The sequence below is a fragment of the Peromyscus californicus genome, unplaced genomic scaffold, assembly GCF_007827085.1.
Source record: "Peromyscus californicus insignis strain IS unplaced genomic scaffold, ASM782708v3 Scaffold_19__1_contigs__length_69161282, whole genome shotgun sequence".
NCBI lineage: Eukaryota > Metazoa > Chordata > Mammalia > Rodentia > Cricetidae > Peromyscus > Peromyscus californicus.
The window spans coordinates 56602404-56615338 of NW_026294491.1; positions in this window are offsets into that span (position 1 = coordinate 56602404).

The window sequence follows — 12935 nt, forward strand, 5'->3', positions numbered from 1 at the left end:
TGGGTTGGGATGTTGTAGAGTACCATCTCGTAAATGTACTTTTTAAGATTTACTTTAAAAGCAATTCAGAAAATCCATTGGAAAGAAAATTGTGTTTTAAAAAGATTTGAAAGAAATTAGCTGCATTCTAAAATACTAGTCTATTCTAATTGTGAGCATAGTAATTACAGGACTTAAAATGAAATTGTGCTTTGATAGTTAATAGAATTGTGTTCTTTTTATAAGCAATATAAAGAAGTTTAAATCAAATGGAATCTAACAGGATTTACACTTGCTAATAAGGGTGATGTGCTAAAATTATTCTTAGCAGTTATAGTTTTATTTTCATTTTTCAATGGCAGAATCCTATCAAAGGAAGCTTTCTGATAAATATATTTTGTTTCTGAACAGCTGATGGGATAGTGCTGTTAATTGTGCTATAGTATTTTTCTGTATTACTTGTGGCTATTGTAAAGGGTGATGTTTCTCTGATTACTTTCTCAGCCCATTTATCATTTGTATATAAGAGGACTACTGATGTTTTTTAGTTAATCTTGTATCCTGCAATGTTACTGAAGGTGTTTATCAGCTGTAGGAATTCCTTGGTAGAACTTTTGGGGTCACTTATGCATACTATCATATCATCTGCAAATAGTGAAAGTTTGACTTCTTCCTTTCCAATTTGTATCCCTTTGATCTCCTTTTGTTGTCTTATTGCTCTAGCCAGAACTTCGAGTACTATATTGAATAGATATGGGGAGAGTGCACAGCCTTGTCTTGTTCCTGATTTTAGTGGAATCGCTTTGAGTTTCTCTCCATTTAATTTGATATTGGCTGTCATCTTGCTGTAAATCAATACTACCTGTTCCAGACACACAGGAGGGATGACATATCAAACTTTCTGTGAGTGGTAAAAAAGCAAAGGTGAAGATACCTAGCCAAGAGGGCTGTACTTGGAAATCAAGGAAGAATGGACAAGAGGCAGACAGGAGAACAGACAGATTGTTGCAGCCACTAAGAGCAATACTGATACCTAAGACAGATGGGTGAATTATCTGTAATGGTTTATCCTCCAGTTTCAGGGAAATCTGACCTAAAATTTAGAACATTTTCAAGGCAATAATTTTCAAGGTACTATTTTCATCTACCAAAAAATTGTGAGAGGAAAAAATTAAGATACTACCCAAGAATCCAGTGTTTCAGTTGTGAAGATCAACATGTAAAATATCAATATAAAGTGGGTACAATATATCCATTTTGAGGGAGAAAAATTGAGGCAGGATACTTGACTCCCAGTGTGGTGAGTTCGGGGATGGGGATGTGAAAATGCTCAGAAATAATATAAAATAATCTCAAGTTATTTAAAAAAGTATGTCTAATCTTTAAGACTCCTAATTCTTGTTGAAATAGAATTACACCAAACTTCGAACTATCATTTTGAAAAAGATTTAAAAGAACAGAAAGCAATTGATGATAAATATACACATGCACTTTTTTTTATCTTCTCAAAATACAGATTGTAAGTATTCAACAGCTATAAAACTATTGTAAATATTTCTTCTCTGTAGGCAGTGTCTCCACTCCATTGTTTCTTTTGCTCTGCGATGCTTTTTATTTTGATACTGTTCCATTTGTCTGTGTTTGCCGTTGTTTCTTTCTCTTTTGAGCTCTATCAGACAAATTATTTTCAAGTCCCTTGCTAGAGAGCTTCCATCTATGTTTCCTTGTAGTAGGTTTAGTTCTAGTTCACTGTTAAGTATTTTACTCACTTTGAGTTGACTTTGTATAGGGTGTGAAATGATGGCCCAGTTTCAATCGTTTTCATGTGAATGTTCATAAAATTTTACTGAATAGAAATATGAAGAAGGCTTCAACATCTTTAAGAAGCAAGGAATTGAGAATAAAGCCACAATGAAATATGATTTCATATCCCCTAAAGTGACTGTAACTATAGAGACATGATAAAAAATGATGAGGGTGTGGAAGAAAGGGAAACCTCACATGCTGTTGATGGGAATGGAGACTAGCACAATGATTTCAGAAAACAGTATGAAACACACCCTAAACCTTTAAATACAATCTCTATGTTGTAGCAGTTCTACTACTGGTTATATATCATAGGGGATTAAAACTAGTATGTCATGGAGATATTTTTATTTATTAATTAAAGATTTTTTAATTTAATTTAATTTTATTTTACAATATAATTTTGTTCTACATATCAGCCACGGATTCCCTTGTTCTCCCCCCTCCTGCCCCCCTCCCCTTCCCCCCAGCCCACCCCCCATTCCCACCTTCTCCAGGGCAAAGCCTCCCCCAAGGATTGAGATCAACCTGGTAGACTCAGTACAGGCAGGTCCAGTCCCCTCCTCCCAGGCTGAGCCAAGCATCCCTGCATAAGTCCCAGGTTTCAAACAGCCAACTCATGCACTGAGCACAGGACCCGGTCCACTGCCTGGATGCCTCCCAAACAGATCAAGCCAATCAACTGTCTCACCCATTCAGAAGGCCTGATCCACTTGGGGAGCCCCTCAGCCACTGGTTCATAGTTCATGTGTTTCCATTCGTTTGGCTATTTGTCCCTGTGCTTTATCCAACCTTGGTCTCAACAATTCTCACTCATACAAACCCTCCTCATTCTCACTAATTGGACCCCAGGAGCTCCACCCGGGGCCTAGCCATGGATCTCTGCATCCAGTTCCCTCAGTCATTAGGTGGGGTTTCTAGCATGACAATTAGGGTATTTGGCCATCCTATCACCAGAGTAGGTCAGTTCGGGCTGTCTCTCGACCATTGCCAGCAGTCTATTGTGGGAGTATCTTTGTGGATTTCTGTGGGCCTCTCTAGCACTTTGCTTCTTCCTATTCTCATGTGGTCTTCATTTACCATGGTCTCCTATTCCTTGTTCTCCCTCTCTGTTCTTGATCCAGCTGGGATCTCCCGCTCCCCCAAGCTCTCTTTCCCTCGACCCTCATTACCCCCACTCATGTCCAGGCTGTTCATGTAGATCTCATCCATTTCTCCGTCGTTGGGCAATCCCCACGTCTTCTGGCCACCAGGCAGGTTCCCTTCTAGCCCTACCGGGAAGGCTCCCTTCTCCAAGACCCCCGGCAGACCCTGCAATCTCCAAGCCCTGCCCCCACACCCATCTGTCTGAGACCCCAGCGACTTCCTAAGACTTAGAGACCGGCCCCTAGCTCCCATCTTGCCCCGGACTTCCCTTCTGGACAAGAGGTGAGTTCCTGGGCTCAGCCTAGCCCCTGTCATGGAGATTTTTACAGTTGATGAATATTTAAGCATGCTATGGGAGCAAAGTAAGTGTCCATCAACTGATGGACTGGTAAAGGAAATGTGTCATATATACACTGCAAAACATTGCACAGCTTTTGTGAAGAGGAATTCCATCTGCAACATGAAATGGGTAGAACTGAAGTACATTAAGCTAAGTGATATAATACAGACACGGGAATACAAATAGTTGTATACCCTCTCTGTGTGAATGAAAACCATACTACAAGGCATGGGATACCTCTCTATGCATTATTGTTTAAGGATTCCTATGGGTCTTCAAAACAAGCCAGAGTATTGCCATTGTCCTAGGTCCCTAGGTCATTCAACTGCATGATAAGATCCTGTTGCTGAAGACACTGTATACTTTGTCCAAAGAGCATTAGAGAAATCAACCTTAAAGGGACCAGAAATGTAGAGGTGAGGTACTAACGCTCAGCGCCCCCCACCCAGGGTCCTCCGAGAAATGCTTCCAGGAGCAAGGAAAAAGTGGAAGATTTCTCTAATAACATCATACTCACGAGCATATGATTTTCATTCTATGTGCTATTTATTGTTGTGTCCTTATTTCTGATCCTCTTATCCTAATTGTCTATATTTTCTTAGCTCTAATTCTCTTTTCCTATTCTAATTCTTTTTAGATTCTTCTTCATCTTTATTTTTCTTCTCATCTTTATTCTTCTACATCTTTAGTCTACTACCTATTACAAATTTCCAAGCATATATATATATATAAATTTATATCCATTTATATCCATTCATTAGCATCTTGTTAGTAAAGACTACAAAGCAAACTCTCAGGGATAAGCATTTTGATAAGGGTCACACCTGGAAAGACTTGGTTAGCTTAATTGGTGACTGACAACAGCTGTAGGTTGTAAAAAGTTCTGGTTATCTCTTAAAGGGATAGCTACAAGGGTACAAGGGTAGAAATTAAAACAATGAGAGATTTAAGGAAAAGGCAAATAATACGTGTACTATTTTATATGATTAATAATATCATAATTTATCCCCAAATTGTTTTTATCTTTCAAAGCATAGATTCCCAGAAATTTCCAAGAAAGTATAATTCCATATATCCACACACATACACACACAATCATACACACACATATAATCACATACAAACATATATACATACTAAGAGAGACTCACACACAGTGCATGTCCATATATTCATATATATATATATATATATATATATATGTTCATCTACTTATGTGTATATGCTTTCATAGATTTATGTAATTTTTTTCCATGAAATTCTGAACTACATGCACAAAAGAGTTATATTTAAAAACCTTTGTGGATGTGTGACTGTTCAAAGCACATTCTTCTCTCAATTAGATCTGTTTTCTCTTTCCATCAAACAAATTCTTGTTGCATTTCCAAGATTGGTTGGAGGCAACAGTAACCCCCTTCCACTGTGGCCCCTTTTTCTTGTCTCAAGAAACAGCTAAGGAGTGCAACAGTATCTTGCCAACTTGCTGCTGGATTTAACTTGGAGAATGAATTACGTTTTGTTCTCAGATGAGCTGCTCTCTCAATGTCCATTGCATCAAACAGATGGTATGGATAACCCAAGGAGGGGAGTTTGCATGCAGAATCCCAATTCTGTATCTATCCCGATTACTGCAAAGAAACTATGCCCCATGTGTCCTGCATTTGAACATTCGTGGAGTGTGGGGGCACTGGAATAGAGTTCCAAGATGACTGTTGCTGCTGCCCCTTCCTCTTTGGGAAGCACCCAAAGGCAGCAAAGATACCCCACAGCTGCAAGTTTTACAGCTGCAGGTTTTAAATGTTATTTTGCAGAGACCCATAAACACTAACTTGTTAGAAAACACAGCACAAGCTTCTCTGCATCTGGTCATCAATCTGAACACAGTTAGTGTAGAGAGATACACATACAAAGGTGCCTTGTCACATCCACTCTGTCAGCTTTTCTGGCTCTGCTAGGTCCCAATGCTTTAGGCATTCTGGCTGCCTTTGTCATCCCCTTCCCAAACATCGGGTGGCAAGGGGGCACTTACCAATTAATATCTGCATTTAAAATAGACAAACTCTGTGTCCTTATCACTGCCCACTCCTCTCCACTGAATCCTTTATTTAATGGAACATAGAATAGCATTTTCAGAGTTTCATTTTTAAAGTCCTAGGTAGAGACTTAAGTCTTTCCAATTGGAGAGTGAATTCACATAAAAGAAGCAGGTTGCTGGGAGGTTCTTTGGAGGAGGAAGAGGTAATGCATAGGTTGGGTGGGAATGCTGGCATGGCAAGAAGAGGATTCAGAGAAAAGAACCACCTGACCCAACAGAGAGAGATGGATGGTCAATCTAGAGTAAGTTGTGGTGATATATTGTGTACCCCAATAAAGCTTGCCTGGGGGTCAGAGGACAAAGACACCCACTATATTAAACATAAGAGGTCAGACTGTGGTAGCACACACTTTCAATCCATGTGGATATCTATGAGTTCAAGGCCACACTGGGAACAGAGTCAGGTGTGGTGGCACACGCCTTTAATCCCAGCACTAGGAAGGAAGGAAGATGGCAGGGCACAGAAAGGTACATAAGGCACAAGTAAAGAGGAAATATCTCTCTTGAGGCTGAGGATTTCTTAGAGGTAAAAATGTGGCTGACTTGTTCTGTTTCTCTGATCTTTCAGCTTTCACCTGAATATCTGGCTCTGGGTTTTTCTTTGCTTTTCTTTTCTTTTATTTATTAATAAGACCATTTAGCAATTCGTGATACCATAAGTAGTTCAAGGAGAGCCAGATGTTAACTGCATCCAGTGTTTTCTATTTAATGGCACCTGTTACAATGTCTGACAAAAAGCTCAAAGAGCCAGGGAAGTCCTTAATGACATGCATTCAGCATAAGCGCAGGGATCAAAATCAGCAGCAGCAGAGGAGTGTGTGAGTGTGGAGACAGACAGACTAGGTGTCTGTCTTGACTTGGACAGGAGGAAATGAATCTCACTGAGCACTGCACTTGTCCTTGTACTAGACCTGGTGGAATTAAGGCAGAGTTTCCATAGAGGGCAATGATCATTCTGCCACAGATATGCATGCACTGCTCATGCCTGAGCTGGTAGGTACACAAGATTTCCCTTCACGGTGCTCCCCTGCCTGAGTTGGAGTCCTCTCTTTGCATTGAATGCTCTCAACAGCTGCTAGCTGATGGGTGACACAGAGTAGGCCCTAGTTGATTCCAGCCCCAGCCTGGCTGTAATTGAATCAAGCTGGCCAGCAGTCTTTCTCTCTTGAGTTAGTTTTAAAGTGAGATTTAGCTCAGAAGTACATCCTAGAAGGCAAGGCAGAAATCTTCACCTGGCTTCATCTAGGGAACAATATTTCACTCCATGCTGACAGTGTCCTGAAGACACGTAAAGCTGAGCTGGGAAAGGAAATGACCACAGGGCTCTAATTAGGACACTCCTCCATCTGTCAGGGACAGCCACCTTGGTGAGTCATGCCTGCTGGATGTTATTATTTTAGGGCTATTGGGGCTCATTGTCTAGCTAGGTCCATAACAAGGGTGAAAGTGGGATAATTAAACAGTAAACTAAAGGTGTGTATGCTTTGCCCATGTGCACCTGCTAATTAAAAAAGCAGAATTCAATACCAATCTTATTGTACATAATTAAGTTAAAAAACAGGCTCAGCAAAAATACTATTTAATACTCAGCAAATAATTGTTTTTTTAATGAGATAGAAGGATGCAGTAAATGTTTGTGAGGGAAATATTATATAAAATCATTTAAAATGAAAAAATGTAATTTTTAATGGTTAATTAGTGACAGCAACATGAATAGTGGATTTTTCCACGCCTGAGAATCTTTTCCATAGTCAGACAAAGTAACAACACCTTTGTCAGTAGCCAGGCTTGAGTTTGGCTTGTGAGTGGCTATACTTATATGAACCTGTGTCTCTAGGTAATAAATTATGATGATAACTGAGATTCTCTGATTTTCCTTACATATGTGGTAGAGATTTCAACAATTGTGTCTGTTTGTTTGTTTAGCAAAAGGAGTTATAGCTATCTATATATGGACTGAAATAATGTTTTGCCACCATGTAAAGACACTGAACAAAAAACAAGCTGTTTTTCCTGTGTGATCAAGTAATAAACATTTAGGTTGCAAATCCATTCTGCTTTCATATTGTCTTCTGTGTTTATTACTTATGTTGATTTTTACTTTTTTTCTATAAATGAAAACAAACAGCAAACCACTCATATTTTAAAACAGGTTTCAAGCATCCTGGAAGGCTTGGCCCTGAGACCTAACTGGGGAGCCATGGGAATGAAGCAAGGACAGACATATGGACACATAAAGAAAAGCTGGGATAGGTGGGCTATGGTTGTTCCAATGAAGGGCACTTACTATGCTACACAGAAATTCAACACTTTTATTATGGGCAAGTCTAGGTGAGCGATCTCTGCAGGGGAGCAGGCTTTGGTTGTCATCATCTGGGAAGGAGGGTGCTGTGGTTCCTATTTTTTTTTTAACACATTGCTCAGTCATTCACAAGAACTCTTGTTTGGACCAGAGGAAAGCTTTGCCATGCTGCTGACCCTCACTTGGGAAAGGTTTTGCCATTTTTATGGATCTGAGGCATTGGCATCCTTGACATGGCTGTGCCCATTTCAACACCACACATGCACTCAGGACTTCCTCTGTTCCCCTAAAAGGAAGTGATTTGGACCCTAGATTGTAGTTAATTAAATTTTGAATCAGGAGGTTTTGTCTGAAAAAGTGGAAATCTTCAAATATCTAAGCTGATCATATTTACCATTAAAGACAATGTGTGTGTTTGTACGTGCACATACATATATCTATGCTTGACATAATAAAAATTGATACTTAATACAAATCAGTTATGTACAGTGTTGTTTCAGTCTGAATTTTCACGCTATGTCCCAACCGTAGGTGATAGGATTGATTTCTACAGATCAAAAGGCACATTGACACCAGGCAGTTGAAATTTCAGGAGCAATTCTAAGTTCTCAAACACTACACATTCACATACTAGACCTTCTACCCTCAGGAACTTCCATAAAGGCAACTATAAACTAGATAAAATTAAAACATGAGACTCATTTTGCTGACAGATTCTGTGTTCCTATTGTTGCAGAGTGGCTAAGGAGGGCTAAACATGCTCCCCATTCACCTCTAGAGCTTGTTCTTCAATCATTAATACATCCAGAATAAGTATTGTGAGATCTTTGAAAATGTGTTCAGCAATCTTAAAACTGGGATTTATTTATTTACTTTATGTAGGCATGTGTTCTGATGTACCACTTGTGTACATAGCCTGCCAATGCCCAAAGTAGCCATTGGATGCCCTGATGCTGTGATTACAGAGGGTTGTGACCTGCCATTCAGGTGCTAGGAATTTATCTCCAGACCTCTGGAAGAGCAATCCGTGCTCTTAACTGCTGAGCCATCTCTCCAGACCCTGTCCAATAATTTCATTCATATCCTTCTCCTCATGACATTGTAGAAAATCAATCACATCGTAGGCTGAATCACAGGATTTCTAATAAAAATAAGAAAGATTGTATTATGGGTCTTATAAGGCATCCCCATTGCCAATATAGATCAACATTTTACTATTACATATCACATAAGGAGACCCAACTTAGAAGAAGAATGGGAAAAGAAAAAAGTGAAGTCAAAGACAAAAAGACCCTACATGAGATTCTCTAGTATCACCATTTTCTCATCAGTCACACAAACAACTTCATTTGGTCTAACCCAAAATGCAAATTGAAAACTTTAAAAGGAACAAGAGAAAGATCACTTTTCTTCTTAAATTGGAAAAACTCCTAAGTCACAAAATAAAACCAACAGAAAATTAGATAAAGCTATGACAATAGAAAAAGAAAGTGGGATGCAGCAGTCTCTGAATAATTATGCAGAAGGCAAAAGATAGCAGAAATGTGCAAAATAAGGAACTGCTAACTAACATTAGGAGAAATCACCTACACATGGAGAAAAGTCGTGTTGATGCCAACAGTAGTTAGTAACAGCATAGAAATAGAGCAGGGTTGTATTCTCACACATTTGCAAACTTTTCTACAGTTGGATATTTCTTAATATTTGACTTTGTAGCAGAAGAAGAAAGACTCAGTAAACACTGAAACAAAATTGACGATTTTCTTTTCCCTTTTCCATGAAGATCTGGGGAATATACAATTTGTGAGTGTGGGTACAGTTCTACTCAGTGATGGACCCTCAGGTTCTAGCCGTTACCAGCTCTTGATGTCACCATTCATAGGGAATAGCTGTCCTCAGAGTGCAAGGGGGAATTCCAAACCATGCATTGCAGAGAAGATAGTGGGAATGTGATGGGAAGCCTATGTCCTAGCTATTCTTTCTAGAAGATGTCCAGAACTCAGCAGGGGACCAGGATTGGTCAGATGGCTGAACATATCCTCCTTCCACCGAATCTGAACATCACTAACTTGACTGAAGTCTAGTCTTAAGTGGGTAAGACACAACAAATCCAAGGGAAGCTTACCTGATCATCAGCTGTTGTGTTCAAGCTATGATGTGACAAATAATCTTACTTATTTTCATCTGGGAGAAAATAATACAGATTTAGTAAAGACCAGAGGAGATAAAATAGTTGGCACAAATGAAAGTTTTTGTCCCCCAAACTCTCAAGTTCTGGAATTTCATTCTCATGAAAAATGCAGGTTTCTTACTCAACAATTAAAGAAATATTGTTGGGGTAGCAGAGAGCACAAGACAACATAAATGCCCCTTAGCAGAATGTTGACTAGTGATGTAACTTGTCCTTTCTGAAATTTAGCAATGCCTTACAAACAAGATAAACACATGTTATAAAAATTAATATGTAGTATGTGGCCAGGAACACTTTGATGTGTAGAATATTCCATTCCATGATGTCTGCATATATATTTAAGAATAATGTATAGTTTTAGTGCCAATTTTATAATTGAAATATATAATTTATAAATTTTATATATTAGGATTAGGTTACTAGATAGATGGACAACTTTTCTAATGATGTCTGTTGTGCAATACGTTGTATATCTGTATCCTCAGAATATTATTTCATATCACAGTTCCCCAATTCTTTGCTACACTTTGACTCATGATACCCTATAGCAAATAGCTGATTTTAAAAATTAAATGTAAACTAGCACGACTAGAATATTGTACATTGGAATCTGTAATATACCGTTCTTATATAGACAATGACTAGAAATGAGCACAATAAAGCATCCTTGTTTGCAGAAAAACAAGAGGACTATATTAACATTTATTGTGATGATTTGACAAAGAAGTTAAATGATAATCCTCTCCTATGATGTTTGAAGAATAATCAATGAAAGAAAACCAATAAACATGTATAGACACTATGATATATCACTTCAAGAGATCACAATTCAAAAACTTACTGTTTGCTAAGTATAATCTCTATTCTATGTTAAGCATCCTCAGATGCAGTCTAATATGACCTTCACAGCACTTTACTGAAGTAGATTTCTTTCTCCACATTGTGCTGATGATGAAAAGTGAAGGTCATGACTGTCAAATATGTCAGCATGGGTGAATCCTGAAAAGAAACTGCAAACAGAGACAACTTTAAAAGTATTTTAGCATATTTTAAGTTTTTTCTATTACATTTAAACAAAAAATGACCATTATCTATCAAGTCAGGAAGCATTTCTATTAGTAATGGCATTGAGATACAAACTGTTGCTATTTTCAGACCTAAGACAGTGAGAAATTCCTCAAAGATAAAATACAGATGCAACTCAATAAAGATCCTTTAAAGCCAGCAGCACTTTCATTGATCAACCAAATGAGAGTACCTAGTACTAGTTGTATATCTAAATGAATATAGACAGTGGACACAATCAACATGTTACAGATGATCCTAATATCTGAACTCAGCATATTCAGTTCAGTATTTGTTTTAGAAAAAACAGAATTGTCTTAAGTGACAATGATAGACATCAAACATTTTTAAGTTTATTTTTGTGCTAAATGATGGGAATGGGGAATCTCAATATTCCTCATCACTCATGTTTTTTGGCACTAGACACTTGAGAATATCTTCTGTGTGTACTTACTGTTTAAAATTCATTTGACATTATCTGTCAAAAGCTCAAAATCAAAGACGGTGGGATATTTTTCAACATTATCATAAGAACAAAGTTAAATACCCTATTGTGATTCAAAACTATAAAGGTGTGGTTAAAAATTTTAAACTGTGAAATGAAGAGTAGAACTTGGGTTTTAAGTATAGATGTTAAAAAGTTTGATGGACCAAGGAATTAAATTTGATTGTAGTATGTTCAAAGAGTGCATAGTGAATTAGTGTTGCAATCAATTGCCACCTGGTGACTGTTTATAAGATGAATTGTGCAAGGATCTATGACTTTCTGTTGAGATGTGATGAGTTGAAAGAACTAAGCATCCATAAACTGTTTTCCATAATGATTACGGTTAGACAATCTTCCAAATCTATGCATAAATAATACTGACATGTAGATAGCATGAATTGGGATGTCAAATCCAATATTGTTAACAAATTTTATCTGTTTGAAGGTAGGAGAATTGAGTAGGTGGATTACTTATTTGAATAATGAAAAACCAATCATACATCTTTGAAAAATTCTATTATATATATATATATATATATATATATATATATATATATATATATAATGCTCTAAAAGTTAAATTAATTATTTTAGTAATCTGTTACATCAAGATCATGAGAGGGAAATCTACAGAGACAACTGAACCAAGCTAGTGGGAACTCATGAACTTTAGACCAACAGCTGTGGAGCCTTCATGGGACTGGACTAGACCCTCTGCATATCAAGACAGTTGTGCAACATGATCTGCTTAAGGAGCCCCCTGGCAGTAGGATCAGCAGCTATCCCTGGTGCATGAGCTGGCTCTTTGGAGCCCACTGCTTATGGTGGAACACCTTACACAGCCTTGATGCAGGGGGAGGAGCTTGGGCCTGCCTCAACTGAATGTACCAGTCTTTGCTGACTCCCTATGGAAGGCCTTACTTTTTCAGAGGAGGGAATTGAGGGTGTGTTGGAGGGAGGAAGGCTGGGAGAGGGGCAGGAGGAGGGAAGAGAAGGGATATGTGGTTGGTATGTAAAATAAATAAAAAATTCTTAATAAAAAAATAAAATAAAAATGAGTTTTAGTATTAAAAACATACTGTGTGAATGCTTTTAATATCAAAACATAATTGTAACTATTGGCATTAACATTCATTTTCTAAAATGTAATTTAGAGGATTACAGAGTAAGAGCACATGCTGCTCTCTTGCAGAGGACCTGGGTTCAGTTCCCAACACCCACACTGTGGCTCACAACCGTTTACTGTACTTGAAGGGTTCCAATACCCTCTTCTGGTCTCCTCAGGGACCACTTCTGTATGTAGTGGACATGCATACAGCACACACTCACACTTACACATAAAATTAAATAAACCAATTAAAACCCATTGTTTTTCTTAACTCTACCAGTGACCGATATAATACATCTCAACACTCGGTTGTACATTAGTCAGAAGTTATCACAGCTCTCAGTCTTCCTGTTGTCTGTTATGCACTATGCTCAGGCACTCTTACACTCTGTTGTCTCTCACTTCACAATTACTCA